Below are 25,579 nucleotides of genomic sequence, written 5' to 3'. Positions count from 1 at the left end.
TATAAAGCTGTAGTTCGCAAATCATCATTTCACCAATAGACTGCCAATTTTTAGCTTTGCATTACCTAGTCACTTCAACATAATTCCTGTAGGAAGAAGGCCTAGGACCTCTGACCTAACATTCTCTGGTTTCATTGCAGAGCTGATCATGTAGAAAGTAAATGTGCTGAGGGGCAGTCCTCCGAAACCCACTTTTCTAATGTGAAGCTGTTATCAGCAGCAGAACCAAGCAGAGGAAGCAAGTTTATAAGATCACAGCAACATCCCAGTCCCCAGTCAGGCCTTGTGGTTTCAAAAAGCTGCACATTCTGCCAACAGCAAAGGCTGCATATCCTGTTTCTGTTTTACCATGGCCTTCTAGTTTATTTCCCAACTCCAGCATCCATCAGTGTTTTATTCCAGTGACCACCAAAAGTGAAAGTCGAATGTTTTCTGCTTTACTCTCTATGTGAATTTCTATCTAACGACTTCTAATTCCTTAGACACATTTCAATCTTGTCTGCTCTTTTTCTCTCACCCTTTCCCCTGATCTTATGAATTCATTTTTCTATGTCATTAAATGCTTTTCAATTAGTGTGCCTTTATAGAAGTTTGGCTGTGTATTTTGATTTAATCATTTTCTTCACAGCTCTTCCCTAAACGTATAGGAAAAGAGAACTGGACAGCACACCTCTTTGTTCTTACTGATAATTCTATACCCTTGCTTCCATTTCTGAGTCTCTTATGTTCCTCATTTTCCTTATGGTTTCACTTGTCAACTATGCCCCTGAGTCCCAGCAGCCAGACATGTATAATGTTATAAATCACCCTCTAGTTTCCCATGAATGACATAATTCCTGATTTGAATCTGTAAATATATTGATGTCTACATATGCTCTGTGTTTCTAAAATAAACTAAGTTTATAATATAAACAGGAGTGTTTTTATAAAAATTGATGTGTGTAACCTTTTTCTCCTTTGTTATTTTACTTCATCTCCAGGTATGATCTTGTTGCTGACATTCACCTCAAACCTCTAATCTCACAGTTTGCGCTGTACCTCACATTTACGTTTTCCTTGAAGTAAGACTGAATTTTTAGGCAGTGGTCATTTGGGAGTAGGATAAGCAGTGAATGGGACAAAGCCTAAGAATTCAATCTGAGAGATTGGGTGGAGATCAACGACATAGTGAGTGTTAGAAATTGTTTGAGGATTAGAAATTTGTTGAAGGTCGATACAGTTAGCCTCAAGGAAGAACTGAGGCTCAGTGATGAGGTAAGTATCTGAAATATTGAACATATTACTCAATACAAGAACTATGAATGTTTATTTTTTTGCTTTTTTTTCTGATTATGAAATGCTTACCATCTGAAAATGGTCTCTTTGGTCCTTTCTCCTCTAAGTACCTCACCATTATATTTCTGTAATGCCACTATTTCAATCTTCCTGGTCTTTTTTAAGTCTAGTTAATATACAAAGCAATTACATATGCTTTATGTATGTTTGATGAGTTGGGACATATTTATGTAACTGTGATACTATCACTGCAATCAAGGTAATAAACATATTCATGACTTCTAAAAGTTTCCTTATGCCTCCCACCCCTTTTGTTGTAAGAACAGTTAATATGAGAGCCACCCTCTTACTAATTTTTAAATGTACTATATCATGTTGTTAACCATAGGCACTATGTTGTAGAGCAGATCTCTAAAACATATTTGTCTTGCATAATTTAAATTTTATAACCGTTGTCCAACAACTCCCCATTTCTGCTCCTCTAAGTCCCTTAGAAACCACTATCCTATTCTCTGCTTCTGTGTGTTAGACTATTTTAGATACCTTATATAAGTAGAATAGTACAGTATTTGTGCTTATGACATTTTTAAAATGTATTAATCATATCTGTTTTGTTTTTATTTTTTTATTGTACTTCAGTTTCTGGGGTACATGTGCCAATCATGCAGGATTGTTGTATAGGTGGTACACACATGGCAATGTGGTTTGCTGCCTCCATCTCCCCTTCACCTACATCTGGCATTTCTCCCCATGTTATCCCTCCCTGATCTCCTCACCCACCCCCCTGGCTGTCCCTCCCTTGACCCCAGGCAACAGACACCAGTATGTGATACTCCCCTCCCTGTGTCCATGTGTTCTCATTGTTCAACACCAGCCTATGAGTGAGAACATGTGGTGTTTGATTTTCTGTTCTTGTGTCAGTTTGCTGAGAATGATGGTTTCCAGGTTCATCTAAGTCCCTACAAAGGACACAAACTCATCATTTTTTATGGCTGCATAGTATTCCATGGTGTATATGTGCCACATTTTCCTTTTCCAGTTTATCGTCATTGGGCATTTGGGTTGGTTCCAGGTGTTTGCTATTGTAAACAATGCCACTATGAACATATGTGTGCTTGTGTCTTTATAATAGAATGACTTACAATCCTTTGGATATATACCCAGCAATGGGATTTCTGGGTCAAATTGAATTTCTATTTCTAGGCCCCTGAGGAATCGCCACACTGTCTTCCACATGGTTAAATTAGTTTACACTCCCACCAACCGTGTAAAAGTGTTCCTATTTCTCCACATCCTCTCCAGCATCTGTTGTCTCTAGATTTTTTAATGATTCTAACTGGCGTGAAGTGGTATCTCAATGCGGTTTTGATTTGCAGTTCTCTAATAATCAGTGATGATGAGCATGTTTTCATACGTTTGTTGGCCTCATATATGTCTTCTTTTGAAAAGTGTCTGTTCATATCCTTTGCCCACTTGTGGATGGGTTTGTTTGTTTTTTTCTTGTAAATCTGTTTTAGATCTTTGTAGATTCTAGATATTAGCCCTTTGTCATATAGGTAGATTGCAAAAATTTTTTTTCCATTCTGTTGGTTGCCAGTTCACTCTAACGGTTGTTTCTTTTGCTGTACAGAAGCTCTGGAGTTTAATTAGGTCCCATTTGTCTATTTTGGCTTTTGTTGTCATTGCTTCTGATGTTTTAGTCATGAAGTCCTTGCCTATGCCTATGTCCTGAATGGTTTTGCCTAGATTTTCTTCTAGGATTTTTATGGTGTTAGGTCTTATGTTTAAGCCTTTAATCCATCTGGAGTTAATTTTAGTGTAAGGTGTCAGGAAGGGGTCCAGTTTCTGCTTTGTGCACACTGCTAGCCAATTTTCCCAACACCACTTATTAAACAGGGAATCCTTTCCCCATTACTTGTTTTTGTCAGGTTTGTCAAAGATCAGATGGTTACAGATGTGTTACATTGCCTCCAGGCCCTCTGTTCTGTTCCATTGGTCTATATTTCTGTTTTGGTACCAGTACCATGCTGTTTTGATTACTGTAGCCTTGTGATATAGTTTGAAATCACGTAGTGTGATGCCTCTGGCTTTGTTCTTTTTGCTTAGGATTGATTTGGCTATATGGGCTCCCTTTTGGTTTCATATGAAGTTTACTGTGTTTTTTTCCAGTTCTGTGAAGAAGGTCACTGGTAGCTTGATGGGGATAGCATTGAATCTATAAATTACTTTTGACAGTATGGCCATTTTCACAATATTGATTCTTCCTAACCATGAGCATGGAATGTTTCTCCATCTGTTTGTGTCCTCTCTTACTTCCTTGAACAGTGGTTTGTAGTTCTCCTTGAAGAGATCCTTTACATCCTTTGTTAGTTGTATTCTAGGTATTTTAGTCTCTTTGTGGTAATTGTGAATGGGAGTTTGCTCATGATTTGGCTCTCTATTTGTCTGTTATTGGTGTATACAAATGCTTGTGATTTCTGCACATTGATTTTGCATCCTGAGACTTTTCTGAATTTGCTTATCAATTTAAGGAGATTTGGGGCCGAGATGATAGGGTCTTCTAAATATACAATCATGTCGTCTGCAAATAGAAACATTTGACTTCCTCTTTTCCTATTTGAATATCTTTTATTTTTTTTCTTGCTAGAACTTCTAATAATATATTGAATAGGAGTGGTGAGAGAGGTTATCCTTGTCTACTGCCAGATTTCAAAGGGAATGCTTTCAGTTTTTGCCCATTCAATATGATATTGGCTGTGGGTTTGTCATAAATAGCTTTTATTATTTTGAGATATGTTCCATGGATACTTAACTTATTGAGAGTTTTTAACATAAAGGGCTGCTGAATTTTGTCAAAGGCCTTCTCTACATCTGTTGAGATACTCATGTGGTTTTTGTCTTTGGTTCTGTTTATGTGGTAGATCATGTTTATAGACTTGCGTATGTTGAACTAGCCTTGTATCCCTGGAATGAAGCCTACTTGATCATGATGAATAAGCTTTTTGATGTGCTGTTGTAATCAGTTTGCCAGTATTTAAATGAATATTTTTGCATCCAGGTTCATCATGGATATTGGCCTGAAGTTTTCTTTTTTTGTTAACTCTCTGTTGGGTTTTCGTATCAGAACGATGTTGTTCTCATAAAATGATTTGGGAAGGATTCGCTCTTTTTGAATTGCTTGGAATAGTTTCAGAAGGAATGGTACCAGCTCCTTTTTGTACGTCTGGCAAATTCGGCTATGAACTCATCTGGACCTGGACTCTTTTTGGTTGGTAGGCTGTTAATTGCTGCCTCAATTTCAGCCCTTATTGTTGATCTATTCAAGGTTTCAGCTTCTTCCTGGTTTAGGCTTGGGAGGTGCAAGTGTCCAGAAATTTACCCATTTCTTCCAGGTTTACTGGTTTGTGTGCGCAGAGTTATTTTGTAGTAATCTCTGATTGTAGTTTGTATTTCTGTGGAATCTGTGATGATATCCCCTTTATCATTTTTTATTGCATCTATTTGATTATTCTCTCTTTTATTTTTTATTAATCTGGCTAGTGATCTATTTTGTTGATCTTTTCAAAAAACCACCTCCTAGATTTATTGATTTTTTGAAGGTTTGTGTGTGTGTGTGTGTCTATTGCCTTCAGTTCTGCTCTGATTTTAGTTATTTCTTGTCTTCTGCTAGCTTTTGAGGGTTTTTTTTTTTTTAATCTTGCTCCTCTAGCTCTTTCAATTTTGACAATAGAGTGTCTATTTTTTATCTTTCTTTGCTTCCCATGTGGGCATTTATTGCTATAAATTTCCCTCTCAACATTGCTTTAAATGTTTCCCAGAGATTCTGGTACATTATGTTTTCATTCTTGTTGGTTTCAAAGAACATCTTTATTTCTGCCTTTATTTCATTGGTTATCCAGTTGACATTCAGGAGCCAGTTGTTCAGGTTCCATGAAGTTGTGTGGTTCTGAGTTAGTTTCTTAATTCTGAGTTCCGATTTGATTGCACTGTTGTCTGAGAGAGACTATTTGTTATGATTTTTGTTCTTTTGCATTTGATGAGGAGTGATTTACTTCCAATTATGTAGTAAATTTTAGAGTAGGTGCAATGCAGTGCTAAGAAGAATGTATATTCTGTGGATTTGGGGTGAAGATTTCTGTAGATGTCTATTAGGTCTGCGTGGTCCAGATCTGAGTTCAAGTCCTGGATATCCTTGTTAATTTTCTCTCTCGTTTATCTGTCTGATAGTGACAGTGGAATGTTAAAGTCTCCTACTATTATTATGTGGGAGTCTAAGTCTCTTTGTAGGTCATTAAGAACTTGCTTTATGTATGTGGGTGCTCCTGTATTGGGTGCATATATATTTAGGATCGTTAGCTCTTCTTGAAGCATTGATCCTTTTACTATTATGTAATGCCCTACTTTGTCTCTTTTGATCTTTGTTGGTTTAAAGTACATTTTATCAGAGACTAGGATTGCAACTCAGGCTTTTTTTTTGCTCTCCATTTGCTTGACAAATCTTCCTCCATCCCTTTATTTTTAGCCTGTGTCTGTCCTTGCACATGAATGGGTTTCCAAAATACAGCACACTGATGGGTCTTGACTTTTTTCCAATTTGCCAGTCTGTGTCTTTTGATAGGAGCATTTAGCTCATTTACATTTAAGGTTAATATTGTTATGTGTGAATTCGATCCTGCCATTTTGATGCTAGCTGGATGTTTTGTCCATTAGTTGATGCATTTTTTTCATTGTGTCGATGGTCTTTACCATTCGGTACTTTTTTGGAGTGGCTGGTAGTGGTTGTTCCTTTCTATGTTTAGTGCTTCTTTCGGTAGCCCTTGTAAAGCAGGCCTGGTGGTGATGAAATCTCTCAGCAATTGCTTGTTCATAAGGGATTTTCTTTCTCTTTGGCTTATGAAACTTAGTTTGGCTAGATGTGAGATTCTAGGTTCAAAGTCCTTTTCTTTAAGGATGTTGAATATTGGCCCCCAATCTCTTCTGGCTGGCAGGGTTTCTGCTGAGAGATCTGCTGTGAGTCTGATGAGCTTCCCTTTGTGGATAACCCAACCTTTCTTTCTGGCTGCCCTTAGCATTTTTTCCTTCATTTCAACCCTGGTGAATCTGACGATTATGTGCCTTGGGGTGGCACTTCTTGAGGAATATCTTTGTGGTGTTCTCTGTATTTCTGGACTTGAATGGTGGCCTGGTTTACTAGGTTGAAGAAGTTCTCCTGGGTAGTACCCTGAAGAGTGTTTTCCAGCTTGTTTTGCAGTGGAACTCATAACTGCCTCTTTTCCCAGGTGCCCTGTCTTAGGAAGGTCGGCTTTATTTATAAGTTCATGTCATGCTGCTGTCTTTTTTCATAGATGCCCTGCCCTGCACAGAGTAGTCTAGTCACAGTCTGCCAGCAGAAGTGTTGCTGAGCTGCCACAGGCTCTGTCGAACTGCTTTGTGAACTGCCTCAGTAGTGGTGGTCGCCCTTCCCCACACTGAGCTGGGCCATCCTGGGTCCCGCTGTGCTTGCTGGGAAACTCTCAATCCAGAGCATTTCAGACTGCTTATTTTGTAGGGGTGGTACCTGCTGAGCCAGATCACCTGGTTCCCTGTCTCTGCCCCCTTCCTTTCAGTTGAATGTGTGGCTCTGTCTCCCAGGAGTTCCAGGAACCAGTTGAAATGGCTGCCCAGATTTGTGTGGGTTTCTGTGCACCAAGCTGGCACCAGCTGAAATCACTGTGCTGAAAGGTCCTGGCACTTTTTGGCCTGGAATCTCCTGGTCTGTGGGCAGTGAAAATCTGTTTGGAAATGTGGCAGGCACTCACCCTCTGCATTGTTCTTGCTGGGAACTGCACTCTGGAGCTGTTCCTATTCAGCCGTCTTGGATCCTCTGACACTGGCTACTTTTAATTAGCTTAGTATCTTCCATGTTTATCCATGCAGTTGCAACTGATAAGATTTCCTCTTTTTTCTGTAAGGCCAAACAATATTCCATTGTATATATACGCCATGTTTACTTTGTGCATTCATTTGTTGATAGACATTTTGGTTGTTTCCATATCTTGGCTATTATGAGTAATTCTGCACCAACCATGGAAGTACAGATATCCCTTTGAGATCCTAATTTCATTATATAAACACACACACACACAAACACACACACACACACACAGAAGTGGGATTTCTGGATTATATGGTAGCTCTATTTTTAATTTTTTGAGGAATTTTCATGCTCTTTTCCATAATAGTTTTACCACTTTACATTTTTCCCAAGAATGCAACATAAATATATTGAGGTCGTGAATGTGTGTGTATATATGAATGCATAATAAATGAATATCTTTCCTGCCCCTTGATTAGCATTTCTTTATGTACCAGAGATATTTTATAAATGCCAGAAAACCTTGTCCTATTCCCAGTTAGTTGATGCCCTGGCATTGGAACTTCCAGTTTCAATATTGCAATTGTAGAGTATGGGAGTCAGTCCACACCATGGTGGTGGTTTTTTGGGTCCAGCCTCACCATTTACTTCTTGGTCATGTTTCTGAGCTAGACACTGGGGTCAAACCTTCAAGGGTAGACAGTGAGGGCTGACCTGGGAGGGATGTTGCCTCTCCTTCAGAAATTTGAAGGTTATGAATTTTATCTGAAGCCTACACAGTGGCCAGGATAAGAAATGTACAGTTTCTAGGCTGAAGTTTTAGCACAAGCTTTTTGTAATTTTCAAGGAACTGGGGTTGGTAAATTTCTTATTTTTCTTTTTAATCTATTTTTATTTAAATACATGTGGCTACAGTAACTGTATTAATTGAGATTTTTCTCAAAAGTCTGTTAAAAATATGTAATTCTTAATATATTTGCTTAAGTAGGAATACATAGATTTTAAGAAACAAGGATATGGAAAAATCAGGAAAACCAAAACTTCACATATTTTATATGTATATAGCATCTAAGTTTAACTCTTTTCAAGAATAGGCATTGTGTTTTCTATGTATTTAATTACAACACTTATAAAATTCTGAAATTAGCTATAATACTGATTTATATTCTAACACTGGAAATAAAACAAGATTATTTTTCTTTCTTTCACAAAGAGCAAAGGGTTTCAGAATCAAGTTTGTCTTCAAGCAGCAGCAAAGGCTTGCTGACAAGATATTTTGGAACAACTTGCTATTAGGAAGGAAGTATGAGTGGGAGGATGAGAAATAGCTCATGCCCATATGACACATACAAGTTGTGAATGTGTTAGAAGTCCATGATGTAGAACATAAAAGGGTGTAACAATTTATCTCAGTGACAGAAAGGACCTTATTCTAATCTTTTGTTTTTACAGCTCTATCCTGAATTAGATTTATTTCTCTCTTTCTACTTTGCTCTCATTTACTTCAATCAGGTCATAAGATGATGCTTATAAACATTATAAATAATAACATCATGAGAAAATGTAGAATCTGTCAAAATATCTTGAACAAACTGCATGGGCTTTCATGTTGAAGCCATTTGCCCTTGTTACTGCAAGCAAACATGGCAAAATCATTGCTGCATGAGAAATATTTGTGAATGTTATCCTCTTTTTTCATCTAATAGTAATTTATGCTTTTCAAATTATTTTATCTAAAACTGTCACACTGGTTTTATCTTCTCTGCATCCCACAGAAATTGGTAGTAAAAAAGACATTGTCAAATTATTATCGTAGAACAAAAGATAATCAAGTGATTCTTTCCCAACAATACAATACACAGAAATTGGAAATCCATCCAATAATTTGTTCAACAAGCAATTATTGAGTTGCTATAATCTTCAAAACTCTTTGACAGGTGCATGAGGAATTCAGAAGTGAAGATCATTGTATTCTTGCTTTTGAGGAGTTTAGAGTCCACTTTGGACCCAAAGCCAATACAGTCTTAGTTTCATCTCAGCTATATCTCCTACATACACTATTTGTTATAACTTGTAGCAAATAAAATCTCTCCTTTGAATCTTTGTAATACTCTGAATTTTCCTTATGGAACAGAATTTTGTCAATCATATGTGACAATAGTATATTTATTTATACAAGTAGTCAGAGTAGTTTGTAAGACTTTGAGTTCTTTGAGGACACAAATAATACCTTATATATTTTTGTATCTTCTGTAGTACATTGCATTGATCATTACAATGTAATATGAAATCACTAATACCTATTAAACAAGCAGTTTTTTATAGAGAATGCCAGATGAAAGGTACATTAAATTAAGAGTTATAGGAAGAAAGAGGAGGGGAAGGCAACTTCCAGCTTGAAGCCACACAAAAATGCTTACTGGGTGATTGCATTTGAATTCCAGATGAATTACCTCCCTTTGATTCAGAACATTAGGTGTTTACTTCTCTAAGTTTTAAATTTTAAATTGCCAAAACAGGAAATGGAAAAAAGGGACATTCCAATCTATTTTTAAAATTTCTTTATAAAATTAGTACCTGCTTTTTAAAAATTACAGACTGCATATTGTTTCAGCTACGTATTGATTCTATACCCAAACTTGGTGAAATAAAGCAACAACCATTTTATTTTATTCATGATATGGTAGGTCATAAGTTCAGGCCAGGCACTGCAAAGATGGTTTATCTCTTCTGCGTGATGCTGGCACCTTAGCTGGGGTGAGCAAACAGCTGGAGCTGACTGCAATGGCTTGCAGAAAGTCTTGTTTCTTCCTATCAGTTGGATTCCTTGGTTGTTCTCCACAGTGGTGCTGCAGTCACTGGCCTGTGGGCTGGGAGGCTGGCTCAGCTGGGTTTGGTTCCTTGCTTCTGTCTTTCTATTCAGCCTGTCCATGTAGACATTGGGCTTCCTTGCAGCAAGATGGTCTTGGGGTAGGTGTGATATCAGGGTCACTTCAGGGAACATTTCCATTTAAAAAGGAGGAATGAGGAATGAGTAGTACTTGCTAGTTCATAGCAGTTCTGATCCAGCCAGTGTAACAATGCCAGTTCCTTGATTAGGGCACAGCTGTGCTCCCTGGGAGTGGTTCCCTGTGGTTCTTAACTCCACTCCCCAGCCAAGTGGCTCTGCACTCTGAATCATCCTTCCTTTCCTACAGGGAATGGCCCACGTTTGCAGGTGATTAACTTTCTCATCCTGCTTTCTTCCCATAGAAATTTGAGAAAGCCTATGATATTTTTTCTTTGAACTGAACCTCTCTTATTTAACACAATTTGTTAGTACTTCCACCAATGCAAATGTCTTAAAAACATTGTGGATTTCTCAGAATATTATTGATGGCTACATGATTAAGCAAAAGCATACACACAAATGTCTTTACAACTGTTCATTCTCTATCTTAAGCTGAAGCTTAGGGTGCTGTGGTATAACAACCTTAAAATCCATAGACACCCTCTAGCAGAGAAGATCTAAAGAGCAATTAATAAGCTTTGTTTTTCTGTCTACAAGGCATGCCATTAAATCTATCAGTAGTCCCAATACAGAGTTAAAACTGCATTTGACTCTGTTTTTAAACTGAGATGATATTTTACTCGAAGGTTTCTGGATTTGATCATTACTCTGAGGCCATTTCTTAATTGGAGAGCCTAAATCTGAGTGAAACAACTGTCCTCAACCCTTTACAACCTAAGTTCTGCCAAATCGTGAAACACTTCCTTCATAAGTTTATCTCTCTTTTCTCATATTTTATCACATATGGTTAGAATAAACCAGTTAGTACTTTCAACATACTCTTTAGTCAGCCGGATCAATGAATTTTTTTGGGTACACTTTCTGTTTTCCACATTACCACAGATAAAGCTGATATTTCTGCCAATACTTAACTCGAACCTTCTTTTCTGCAGCTTTTTATTGCAGAAGCAACTGAGTTCTGGTTCTAACAACTGTATCAGTTGGGATTCAATCAGAAATGCAGAAACACTGTGCACGGTAGGAAGAAGAAATTTGTTATAAGTGTTATAACGTACACAATTGTGAGAGAAGCTACGGATGCAAAAATCCAAAAAAGGGAGTAGTGATACTAGAGAAAAGTAGCCAGTCCTGACACAGATGGATGAGTCGGTTCTTACATGGAAATCTGGAAGACACACACATACAGCTGCAGAACAGGGGCAACAAAAAGAGACAGGTATAGAAATATATGGAAAGTTATTGGCTGTTCAGGGCTAGTGTCTCTGTGACTTTTCAGCAAAGCAAACTACAGCGTACCTATTTGAAATCACCTGCGTAGCTGTATCTGTCTCCCATAGCCTGACTGATGATGACCGTTAGAGGGTAATGGTTGTGCTTTGCTTCCATCTTCCAGAACATGTGCAATATAACTTTTGGTCAGCTAGAACCTATAGCCACACATGGAAGTTGCTTTTAGGAAATAGTTCCCAGCTTAATCAAGTTGATGATAGAACAATTCTTAACCGTATTAATTAAAGAAAATATGGAAATTACAAATATATAATAAAGCAGAATAAAAATTACCCATGAGCATATTACTAAAATGTAAATGGCACTAACATCTTATCAGATTCTCACCTTTTCTTCTCTGAAAACTGTTCTATTCTGTTATAGAAGATTCAGCATCAGTGATTTGCTTATGAAATACTACAATGTAGTGATTAAAAGTCCACATATTGGGTTGCTTAGCTAGATTTAAATACCAGATTTGTCACTAAGTATATGTATGAACTTTAGGCCAAATAACAAACACTTCTTCTCTCTGTTTATTTTATGTAAAATGAGGATAAAATTAGTACAGCTACCTGTAGTAGCTAGAATATGGCCTTCAAAAGATGTCCGTATCTTAATCTCCATAATATGTTAGGGTTCACGGTAAAGGGGAATTCAAATTGAAGGTATATTAAGGTTGCTGATCAATTTACCTCGAGAAAGGGAGTTTATCCTGGATTATTCAGGTGGTATCAATGTAATTACAAGGGTTATTATAAGTGGAAGAGGCAGGAGAGAGAGAACAAGAGATATGGCAGTGTGAGAACAACTCAACATAACCTTGAAAACTTTGAAGATGAGGAAATGGAGCCACAAGCTGAAGAATGCCACAGTGGCTCATGCCTGTAATCCCAGCACTTTGGGAGGCCAAGGCAGGTGGATCACAAGGTCAGGAGTTCAAGACCAGACTGACCAACATGATAAAACCCCATCTGTACTAAAAAAAAAAAAAAAAAAAAAAAAAAAAAAAAAAAAAAAAAATTAGTTTGGCATGGTGGCTTGTGCCTATAATCCCAGCTACTTGGGAGGCTGAGGTATCAGAATTGCTTGAACCAGGACCTGGGAGGTGGAGGTTGCAGTGAGCCAAGATCGCACCACTGCACCCCAGCTTGGGCTACAGAGCGAGACTCCATAAGGAATGTGGCCCTACCAACACCTTGAGTTTAGCTTACTGAGACCCATTTTGGATTTTTGACCTCTAACACTGGTAAGAGAAAAAAATTTTGTTTTATTAAACCACTAAGGTTGTAGTAATTCGTTACAACAGAAATAGAAAGTTAATATACTACCTCATACGGTTGTCATGAGAATTAAATGAGATGATACATGTAACTATGATTAAAATAGGTCCTGGCACATAGTAGTTGCTCAATAAATGTGATAGTTTGCTATTTCACTATATATACACTATATTGTATATCCTAATTTATACAGTAAAATTATAGTTATTTAATTATGTGAGATATGCTGTATATGTATATATAAATATACATCTTCCTTGTTGTTGGACAATCTGTGTTCAATTTCTTCTTACAAAAAAAATGCTTCAATGGGCAAAGTCTATGGAAAATTTATCTGTCTCCATGCCTGCTGTAGACTTAGTGGCCAATAAAATATCAGACATATAGTAAGGGCTCTATAAATAAATATTTATTGAGGAGATGAATAAATGGTCAGAATATTTGTGCCTATATATTCTTTTCACATTTGTCTTTTGTCTGTAGGCTAGATTCCCAGAAATGGAATTACTAGATCAAAATGAGCCGAACATTTTCATGCTCTTTATACCTACTGCCAAATGGATTTTCATAAAGGTTATGCCAATTTACACTCCCACAGCATTGTATGAATGTGACTTCGTCATCCTACCCATGCGAACATTGAGTATCCAGTATTTTTAAGATCTTTCATAGCTTTTTGCCAATTTTTATCATTCTTTTTATTACATTTTTGATTACTTTACTGTAATAAACCTCTTAACAGTTATTTTGTTTACTATTGGTCATTTTTAAAAATTTTTATTGCAAATTCTTTGAGGATTATTTTTAAATTACAATTTATTTTAAACGTGAAGAACATAGGAAAAGCATGGAAAATAAATCCTTCTGAACCTATCAGAAAAAATTGACAAAAATATTAGCAATTTCACAATATTATCTTCATTTATTGATTGATTTGCTTTTGGAATAGAATGTTACAGCTATCTTTAAAATGCCTTATATTCTCCTTTCTCTTTCTCCCCAGAGAGTACTTCTGTTCTGCAGTCTAGTCTTCTTGTTTATGTTTTTATATTCACACACAACCCACATGTACACACAATTAGTATGTGTGATTCTCTTTTTCAAGTTACCTCTTTGTTTGCTTTGCCAAGGTGTTATTATTTTTGATATTAATCTATGAGTTATTCGTGTTACAAGGGTTTTAACTCTTTGCTTGTCATGTTTGGTGTATTTTCCCAGTTAGTCATTTTAATTATAATTGTTAAACTGATTTTCAACTGACTGCATTTACTTGAAAATCAGCTAGTTCCACCGATTGCTTTTATAGACTTAAGACTAAAGTCACAAGATTTTAATTCACATATTCGATTACATGGTTAAGCACAATAATGCTTTACTATGTAATCATGAACACTTTCTGATTTATAATGTCTAATCCCTTCTTACAATGAACTGCGATAAACGTCGACTGGTAGTAGCTATTAAAAATCTGTTGTCTGATTATCTTAAGGTGAAATTTGTAAAACCTAGGATTTCTAAAGGTCTTGTATCTTAATTCTCTTTTTTACAATATTAGCTTATGGTGGGGGCTGAAATGATAATGGTTTCATTAATTAAAACTTATCAAAAGAAAAAATTCATAGGTAATCTAATATTCATCAAATTTCAAGGAATACTGGGAGAATATATTTTTCTAAGCTGTTAAAACAAGAGAATCTAACATGTGCCTTTCAGTGGTAGGTTTCCCTGATCTTCATGGAAAAAATGTTAGAATTCACTGAACATGGTTTAAAGGTGTGATATTTTCATGCATAATAAAAAATGATTTAATCAAATAGATGTAATTTATAATAAATGGCATCCTTGTACACACAGACAAGAGATTATGAGAAGAAAATGTATTCAGAATGTCTCACTTAAAAATCAAAGACTACAAATCAGATGAAATTATTAAATAATATGTAAGTACTATCACAAAACCCTTAACATCTAATCAATGGATAAAAATCTAGAAACTGCTTTCTTTTGAGTTTTCCTTACATGCAGACTACCACAAAAGAGAACCAAAAATGAGCTAGTATTTGTTGTGGATGTTTGTAGAGAAAGAGATGATTTTTCCTCTCACATTATCTTAAAATTATGACCATTTTTTGGCCTAAGAGAATAAGTTATAATTTAAAAATCTGTCATAAAAATGTGGCCAATGGGCAGTAGCTATGTTTATGTATGTTTAGAAATCAACAGATAGAGCTACAAGGAATATGTTTCCATATTTGAAAATGGCAATTACTTAATATAAAAGTATTTAAAGATTTTTGAACACATGCACACAAACAAAAGAAAAAAAACCGATGCATCTATTGTTCTCTCTTTGACCATAGATATAATAAAAGCAAAATAAAAACTAAAGGATTTATAGCTAAAAAGTAGATTTAGTGGACATTATCAAGTGGAAGTATTTTATTTTAATGTATATAAACTTAAAATACATTTCAGCAAAGCAAACAACCAGTACAATTAAGTCTACATGTTTTAAGCATATAATAAATATAAAAAATTAAAATGTGTTTTTGGTAAATTCTCCATTAAGAAAGTGCAATCGCTTATCTTATCCACTCTGATTTTAAATTAGTCTCCTTCAGTTTTCTCTCAGCTAGTCTGCTGGAAATGAGCAAAAACACAAATGAACTAGAATTAAATTCTTTTGCTTTTCTTCAAAAACGACTCATCAATTTAAAGTACTTGGGCAAATAAAACTGACAAGTGGGCTTCTTCATTGAAGATGCCTAAGAGATGTGAAATGATCATTTGGCTTTTACTCCTCTAGTCATATAAATAAGAAAGGCCACAGTTTTAAAAAAGATAGAGCACTATTTTGGGAAATAGTTTCAGGAATGAAAACATTAAAAGATAGATTATTTATAAGCTATAGCTTTCCATACTCCAGTGTACATATGTATTGGCATTGGAATAGCCAGACTTGAATTTGAAAACCTTATACTGTTATTCAGAAAACATTCTCCTATTTCATTACAATGTTTTTGGTCTTTTTTCCCCTGTCAGGATTAAAGTATATGGCAAGCTATCTTTAGTAAGCTGAACTAATGGTCTCTTTCATCTACTTCTTCCCAAAAGCCCACCCTAATGGAAGGAACCTTCCTAAGTGCACTGGGAAGAAATCTCCTTGGGAAATTCTTCAGAAGGCTATTTAGAGAACACATGGTGACTGAAATAGTTTCTGAGGAGATACATTGGCTTATGGAGGGAGGGACTATCTGGGCCTCCCTTGCCAGATTCTTCTATGGATAGTTCTTTGCTCTCTCTGGTTTTTAGCCTGTTGGAACTTATCTAATTTGTTTACAGAAAGAAGTTTCATATTAAATGCTTGTTTACGATAAGACATTCAGAAGAAGATATAAAAGGAAAAAATTGAAAAGAAGGGCCGGGGTCTCTGATTGGAATCCAAAACTACAGAAAACAGGAAGTGTAGATTTCAGGTGCTGCCAAACAGACGCAAGACAGACACTAGATGAAGTTTCCAAGCTACCCCTAGTTAGCAGCTCTTGAATTCTAGAAAGGTAAAGAAATATTTAATTTTAACAGATAAATATTTGGAGGTGTATGAAGGCTGTCTGACTAAGATTTGCCCAAGGAAATCTGAATTTTTAATTCCCTTAGGCTTACATCATTTTATTTCTAAATATATACATTTTTGGTTTCTAGCTCATTAGCAAATAAATGGCCCTAAAAACAGCACAGTTCTAAAGATATGGGTTTATGTTCCAAAATGAGATATTTTCATTTTATTCTTTTTTGCATGGCCACAGGTGGCATCCCTAACTATGGCTAGTCATTTGTGCTGCTACAGCCATGATATTTTAAAAATACACTTATTACATTTTAAAAAGAAACTTCAAAATTGAATCTCTACTAAGGCTTTCCACAGGCATCCATTTCTCTAGGTCTTGCAACTAATCATGAAAATAACATGTAGAAAATGAATAAAGCACATAGGCTAACCTGGAAACTTCTATTATCCGTCCCATGTTAGCCTCAATTTCAGAACTGATGATGGAAAATATCTTGTTGATTGAGATTGATAATATCCAACACAGGTATTTCCATCAGAGAGATAAAGATACTCCAAGTGAAATATTATCTACATAAAGGAAAGGAAGAGCTCATCTCCTGACTAATTGCCACAATAATACAATGTACAGCTCTGCTGCTGGAGCTCCAAATTGGCTCACTGTATCTTCTTGTTGGAATTAAAAATGGCTGGGGGGAAATACAAGAATACTCTTACAAAAAGAAGTTATGAGGTAATCTCGTTATAAGTTTTCCAAACTTCCCTACTGAATGTTTGTTCCAAACTTTATTTAAATAGCATGTTACTGCGATACCTCATTTACATGGTGTGTCAAAGTGTTATAATTTCCACATTTCTAGACTCCCAGGTCCAAGACAGCATTGCATAATGAAGGGAAAGGATACAAGATTTCTAGGAATGAATTTTAGTATAAATAATAATCAGTTATTCTATCAACATTCCAAGGACAATGAGGAATCTATGATGTATTGTTTATTAGATATTCAATGTTTTTACCCTTTATGGATTGAGGCACTTTCTGTAAATATGGAAAGGGGATTCATTATTCTGTGGAGTATTTTCTGAAAATTCTGTTACTTTTTTTTTTTTTCATTTGCGTTCTATCACAAAATTCATCTAAGCATAGGAATGGTTGTTTCTCATTGGGGAGTTTATCTGCCAAAATGTTATTGCTATAGGAAATGTATGTCACATTGGATTATCACTTGGCACTGTTCAAGCCAGAACAGTGTGAGCTTTAAACTTGGTTTAAAAAAATCTAATTAGTATCAACTGAAAAAGAAGATCCCTGAAAAAAAAAAAATTCTTACTTTTCCTACTAAGAAAGGTGATTTTGATAAAAAAAAAATTTTAGTCTGTCATCATTTTTGCTATGCAAAATCAAATTTGACACTTTCAGAACATATTATTCTTAGTAATAGGCAAATTTCCTGAAAACATGCTTAAAATGGAGAAAATCAAATGAATAGAAAATATTATTCCTAGTAAAAAGCAGCTGTGTGGGCAATAATGAATGAAAATATAAGAATTTAAGGAGTTTATTACTCTATTCAGACAGTTCTCTAGGTATATTAAGAGATTTTTTTTGCTATTCAATCAATAATAATTTATTGAGTAACTATTATCTGGCAGTTACTGTGTTAATGAAAATGTGAAGACTCTATAAAGACTGGGTAAAGACTGAATAAGATTATCATTTCACTTAACCATTTTATGATCCAATCTGCAGGCAGATATAAAAAGACTGGCTGTAATCTTCATCAAAAATCAGTAGGAATACACACACAAACACATCCATCTATACATATTTGCACATATATACACGTTCATACATACATATATATGTATTTGTACACACAAACTCATGCATATATATTTGCATATGATCATGTGGAGAAGGATGAGATTAAAACACACACACACACACACACAGACACACACACACGAAGAGCAAGCTGCTCTTTGGAAACTGACAGACTTGGGTGTTACTTGAACCATGTTGACCCTTGATTTCGTTATCAAATGAGTTGACAATATTTCCTTAGAGGGTTTCTATGAATATTGAAGTAGATAATAGATGAAAAACATTTAGCTCAGTGCCAGCCATGTAAAAACAATAATAAATATATCATTTTTATTATATTTCATTTTATTTTGAAAGACTTCTTGGAGGACAGAGCATATAAAAATACATTGAGATATGAGGCTATCAAGAAGTATTATTAGAACAAGAAAGTAACAGGAAAATAGCATACCATAAGTAAAGAAAGATGAAGTGATTCCAGAACAGGTACGCAATTCTATCGCCATTAAATAGTATATGGCCATTTACTATTCCATTTGATATAAAAGAAAATTCTAAGAGCAAAAAGAGTGTTTAAAAATATATACATATTAAAGCTTTTACATTGAAATAAAGATGTCAGCTTGGATCTACTTAAAAGACACTAGAGAAATAAAAAGTGTAACTAGTAAAAAAATATTCAGGAAAATTTACTGAAGATGATGGAACAATAGGAATTTAAGGCATTAGCCATAATTTCAAATATTAAAAGTATATTTTTGTGATTAAAAATATTGAAAATACTTTTATTTGAATATACATCATAGAAGCAATTAAGCTAATTACATATTTTCTTTTTTTCTCTCTATTTTACTAATATGTTACATTTCTGCTCATTTATCTTTCCAATTCTTTTGTATTGTTTTTCTCATAATACAAATCTTATCCTTATGAGAATTTAAAATGAGGAGTCTATGTGGCATAGAATTTCACCTATACATTATCTTAAAAACATGAGTTTGGGTGGGATCATTCTGAAAATTTCTACAAAAGTTATTTCACAGAGTAAGGTTTGAAGGTTTATAAATTCTGTGATCATGTCATCAGGGTGATATTTTGAGAACAGCAAACACTGTGTGTGTGTGTGTGTGTGTGTGTGTGTGTGTGTGTGTGTGTGTACTATCTACTTCGTCAATGATACAATTAAGTGGCAGCTATTTTACAGATATATCATAATTGAAAAGCAGAAATAAATAAATAATAGGTGATAGATTAGAGATAGACATAGAATTGAAAATTCATCTTGCACAAGCTGCTTGTAGAAAAGCCCTGGCTACTTAGGGTCTCTGAGTGCTTGGATAACTTAATACCACCAATGTCTCTTATAGATCTTTTACCTTCTTACTGAGTGGAAGTAAGCTAATGGCTTTATAGAATTTTATTATAAGTAATTTTATGAGCATAGACTTCCACTGGCTTTCACCTATGAATGAAGTCCCCCTTCATAGCTCTTCACGTTGAATTCTTGCCCTTTCTAACATTACCATCTCAGATGTCAGCCCTCCCATGAAGTCTTTGCTGATACTTCAGACGTTTAAGATACCTGTATATTTCAACATCATTTTGTTTGTATTTTTGAGTGATTTGTCATGTCTTTTTTACAAAAAAAAAAAAAAAAAATTAATTTGATGTGTTTCTTTCCTATTCCTTCCCTCTCTAGAAACATTTTCAGGGAAAAATTGCACATTAACAGACTCTTGATAAAACATTTGTTGATGTGCATTGCATTGACTTGAAATTTGTAGACAATTTTTAAGTGGAATGGTTTAACAGAAACTTCCTAAAAGTCCATCCATCTGTTCTATTGATAGCTGTTATGTATTATTAGAAAAATTTCTAATTCTAGGTATATGTATGCAAGTATAAATGAACTAATTTTTAATGTATTAGAATTACTAATTTTTCATTATTTTTGAATGTCATTTATCAAACACATTATGGTAAAATTTTTATAATAGCAACTGGTTAGCACTATTCAGTTGCACTCTTTGCCACTGCCATATTTTAAATACTTTAATGACAAGAAGGGACAAATCTTTCAAGTATTTTTATTAGCTTATCAGTATTCTTAATTGCTTTGAGATAGAAACACTAAATAATATAAAAATCAATGTATAGGCAGTATAAATGTTACCATCATCGTGACTGACCAAAATGTATAATACTTTAAGCATAATAGCTATATGCTGAAGAATTAAAACAATTTTACTGATTTTTATTTCTAGCTCTTAATGCATCACTGGTCTTCTTCCTTTCATGAGTCAATTTCCTTTACTGCTCTTGCTCATTCAGAAGAAATGTTTACTATCCACGTTCTGTTACCACCGCTAATAATTACAATATATGTGAGTATCCTGATGCTTAGCTATAATGTTATCACTACAGTCAATGCTCATGGAACTACCTACCATTTGTGGGAAACTGCCTTATACTTTGCTTTCCAAAAGTCATTTTTGATACTATCCTCTGATTGAGAGTCCATGCTTCACTCAAACAGAAGTCTATCTTGAAATTCTGGTCCATTACATAATTTTCAGAAGCTGGGAGAAAGGCATTTGCATCATTTCTGTTCCCAGATCTGTTCAATATATACTTCCAGTCTGTCATGCCTGAAATTAATTTTTTTTTTACAATCTGGATCTTTACTATATGCTAAAAATTCAGTACAAAAAAGGACCTCCTTCTGCAGAGAATATGTAAGCCAGAACATCGTGTTCCATCTTTATAATGAAACACATAGTTCCAATCAAAAGGCAAATTTGTTTCAAAATGTTTGAAGAGAATAATTCTTTAAAGGATTTCAAATAGTTACTTTATAAAAGTGAAAAGATTTCTATATTGCTATATATTTTGACCTGGATCATGTAATTTGTATGTAAACTCCACAACTTTTTATTTATTTTAAGCTATATACTCTTTTGTGCTTCATGCTTCTGACATTGGAAAACAAATGTAAATAATATTAGCAATAGTTTCTCTCAAAACACATTCAATTATATGACTATTAAAAATGTAAGTTGTAAGTATTTATCAAGTTTTGAGCAACTGATAACATACAATTTAGATTCTTCAGTCAAGAACTTATCATTACGATAATTTAAAATTTTGTTTTTCCAAAACTAGAAAATTACTCGGCTTTATTTTAAAAACATTTCAGAGTACAATAACTCTAAAATGTAAATTTTAAATGTTAGAAAAAGAAAATATGATAACATTAAAAATGAAATAAAGAAAAACCCTTTGATCTTGGAAATATTACTCACCTGTGAAACTATGTTCATTCTTCTGTAAAACGGGGATAGGCACATGTGAGTACTAAATTAGGTAATGCATATAATGGCCATAATACAGAACCTGAATTAGATTTCTCTTCTCCTCTTATGTCTCCTCTTCCTCACCTGCGGCTTCACCTTCCCTCCACCTCCCTTATCCTCTATCTGTTTTTCTCATTTTTTTAGGTTGTGGCAAAAGTAATTCCTTTCTCTTATTTCTTCTTCAATTCCAAAATGAGAATTTTTTATAGCATTTTACTTAGATCCAAGGTTCAAACTGAGACCTCTATCACATTAAAATCATATTTTTCTTTAACTTGTTAATTTCCTCCAGAAGTTCTATCGATTTTGGTGTAATGAACCTGTCAGACTCATAATGAGATTAAACAAATTTTCAAATTCCGACAAATACTAAGTTTCTAAAAATGCTTGCCTTATGCTTTTAAGTACTATATTGTTTGGTACATGGATATTAGTTAATGTTTGGCTTTTATTATTTAAAAAAACTAAATAATAAATAATAGACTAGTTTATGTAGTGATTGAGTTAATTTCTAATATGTTTGATATTAATAACACTCATATGATGACTTCATACAAAGTTTATTAATAAGTCTTTGTCATTCTTTTTTTCTTCTTCTGGATTCCCTTTGCTGTAGGTCCATGTCTTTTTTTTTTTTTTTTTTTTTTTGAGACGGAGTTTCGCTCTTGTTACCCAGGCTGGAGTGCAATGGCGCGATCTCGGCTCACCGCAACCTCCGCCTCCTGAGTTCAAGCAATTCTCCTGCCTCAGCCTCCCTAGTAACTGGGACTACAGGCGTGCGCCACCATGCCCAGCTAATTTTTGTATTTTTAGTAGAGACGGGGTTTCACCGTGTTGACCAGGATGGTCTCGATCTCTTGACCTCGTGATCCACCCGCCTCAGCCTCCCAAAGTGCTGGGATTACAGGCTTGAGCCACCGCGCCCGGCCTGGTCCATGTCTTAACATCTAGGTAGCATTTTTTTTTTTTTTTCACTTCAAGCTGAGATTTTTAACTCACTGTTTACGTAGTATTTTCATCTATTTTTGTATAAGGTTATCTCTTTCTCATCTAATGAAGATTTTTAATAGTTGAGCTTAACTGATATTTCCGTTTTCACCATAGCTTTGATGTTTACATTATGTTGAATAATTTAAAAGGCATTTCACAAATATTCTTATTCTACAATTATGTATATTGGTCTAAATTGTTACAGAGTATATAAAAAGTACTCTGCTTTTGCCCAAACCTCCATTCCCTTCTAATGTTTTACTACCTTTGACTGCATCTTTAATATTAACTTTTTTTTAATTTTTGTATTTTGATTACTGTTGTTGTTCCCATTTGTTGTTGAAGGTAAGTCTGTTTTAATTGCTTAATCAAAATCCACTTATCTGATATAGATAGGCATCACAAGCTAATCACAAGGTTGCCTATGGCTGAAATTCAATTCATTGTGATTTAGCTAAACAGAAAGTTTATTTTTGTCACATCACAAATTTCTGCAGGTGAGAAGTCAAGGACTTTTATAATAGCTTTTAAAGTAATATTTAAGACATATTCTCCTTAATCTCTTTATTCAGCTGATATTAACATGAAGCTTTGCCATTGGAGTTACCATTCCATGCTTGTAAGATGGTTAGCCACCATCAGCTTTATATCTGAGGTCTGGGAAAGAAGAATACCAAAGCCAAAGACAGAGCATGAGCTTTTGATGTCTTCCCTTTAAAAAAGCTTCCTCCAAAGCCCCACCTGGAAAATCCCAGTTATTTTTGTTGTGCCAGAACCTTGTCACATGACTATCTTTATCCACAAGAAAGGCTAAGGAATATTATATTTCAACTGGAAGCATTGTTGCCCCATACAAAATTAGGGTTCTATTATAACCGTAAAGTTGTAGAGAATAGACATGGCATAGTAAAGTAGCAAAGTCTTGCAAGAGACCTCACCTCATGTCAGTGTTATATGATTATAACCCCCCACCTACCCCACCTTTGGCTACTAATGATTGGTTGTTTGGTGGACTCCTAACTTTGAGTGAAACAGTTTTTTGTGGGTCAATTAGGAATTATGACTCAAAGATGAAATCCATATTCTGCATTGAAATTCAGAACAAACACTGGGTACTCATTGTCTACCATATACATACTAAAATAGGGGTAGCCTGGAGAGAGAAAATAAAAAAGAAAATAAAATTGCTCTACAAAATATTAGTATTAACATGCCATGTAGCCTCAGAAAGATAAAGAACAAATTCCCTTCTTGTTTCTTCAACACATTACTCTTTTTGGTCTAGCTAGTTTGCTACTAATTCTGTTTCTCAATTTAAACATATAAAATAACATAGCATCTTTCTCTCTTGGTGGTTTTGTTTTGTTACTTCTGTTTAGTTAGAATTCAAATTCCCTGGAAGCAGGTATCCACATTTCTGTTAAACCCTGGATTTACTCTGCCTAGCAGAGCCCCTAATCAATAAGTATTTGTCTAATAAATGAGGCTTTATATAAGCGAATAATCTCTAATTCTTGTTTTTTTAATCTTTGATTTTTTCATTGGTTTCACTGAGAATTCCAGTTTGTTTTTTTTGTTTTTTTTTTTTTGTTTTGTTTTTTGTTTGTTTGTTTGTTTTTTCTCTAGAAGCATTCCCTTTTAAGAGTTACTTTTGTTGAATGATTTCTGGACAATACCATTAATGATCCTATAGGAGCAGTTTATTTTCGTGTGCACATTTTCAGAAAGTAAACTTAAATGATAAAATCTTTCTTTTGTGTTCATATAGGTTAGGATATAAGGAGACCAAAAATTAGTATCTCTCTTCACCAATTGAGAAATACATGGAAAAAGACAGAGAAGGCGACCAAAATACCATTTTGTTAGAAAACCTTTAGGGAATATTGGCTTATATCTGTATTATAGTGTGCTTCCTAAATGCTGAATTTCAGAATTAGGGATACCTACCCACCCAGCAGCTCTGGAGCAAGAATAAAAGTATAAATTAAATTATATTGCCCTTATGAATTAAAAGTTCAAAGAAATGAAAGAAAATACACTCCATCAGAAGGAATCTCCCAAAATAAGGTTAATTTTGGCCTTATGCGTTCAGAATGTGGCAGGGACAGAAATCCATTTACGCAAAATGTCTCATCTTGCAAAGAATTCCATTTGAGCCATCATTACATTTTTCCATACATTTCTAATTTGCCTTTCTGGCATCTCCATTGTGAAGACTTTTATAAAGTTCCCCTTTTCTGCATAGTCTAATTCAAATACCTGAATTCTCATTTTCTCCTTTGTTTGTGTTTCTGCATTGCAGAATTGAATTGAGTGACTTTTGAGTCATAAAGCCCACACTCTATAAGCAAGCGTTTCCAGGTTTGTGGCACTATGATTGTTTTCACTGCCTCTTGTTACAGAATTGTTTGGATCTAAGAAATAGATCCAAACAATTGGATAGGAAAACCTATGAAGGAAGTTTTCCTCTTCAGATATAATTAACCAATCTGGAACCAATGTGTAATTGTGTAGTAGAAGATAATTCTTAAGTCTTATTCAAAAACTATATTAATTTGAGATTACTCCCCTCATCTTCTCATTCCTGGTACTGAATGCAATATGGATTTTGAGTTAGCTGATCTAGCACTGTCTGTACAGGGATAAAGCTTAAAATTTAAATTAGAATCACACTAGGGTACATGAAACTCATTTTTTTTTTTCAGTTTAAAAGCAGTGGTATTGTTCCTAGCCATTGCCATAAAGACTCTTCCAGCTCACCTTTCATGATCCTCTTTCTGACCCCAAATAAACAGTTGCTTCAACTGCTTCTGCTTGGATGTGAGCTGGGGAATGGTGTTAGGCAAATTGAACGCAGCCTTGTAGAAGAGAAGCAAGATCTTCCCTGCCCTCCCTCTGTGTATATGAATCACAATTTGACTTTGCATGACATTTATATATTACTGTTTTCCTTTGAGCATTCTAAGACCAGCTCTTCATCATATTCTGGCATTGATTTTTATCACAACTTTAGGTTTAGTTCAGATATAAATATAGTTGCTATGTCTCTCAAGTCTCTAAAATCTACTCTCTACTCTTTTTTCCCCTCCAATTGGCCTGCTGAAGAAAATGAATTACTTCTCTTGCAGAATATCTCACAATCAGATTTTTCT

General features: G+C 34.8%; 1 long non-coding RNA gene across 2 annotated transcripts in view; it reads left to right on the top strand.

Annotated features, from left to right (window-relative positions):
• The first annotated feature begins 20,288 nt into the window (after window positions 1-20,288).
• The window catches only part of LOC141580829 (uncharacterized), a 57,422-nt gene continuing 52,131 nt past the window's right edge, over window positions 20,289-25,579 (top strand). For both annotated transcript variants that reach the window (XR_012513194.1, XR_012513193.1), the window contains exon 1: window positions 20,289-20,468. This is a non-coding gene — a long non-coding RNA (uncharacterized LOC141580829). The remainder of the gene's footprint in view (window positions 20,469-25,579) is intronic.

Source organism: Saimiri boliviensis, chromosome 1 (genome assembly GCF_048565385.1).
Source record: "Saimiri boliviensis isolate mSaiBol1 chromosome 1, mSaiBol1.pri, whole genome shotgun sequence".
NCBI classification, from domain to species: domain Eukaryota; kingdom Metazoa; phylum Chordata; class Mammalia; order Primates; family Cebidae; genus Saimiri; species Saimiri boliviensis.
This window is presented reverse-complemented; position numbering and strand designations above follow the sequence as displayed.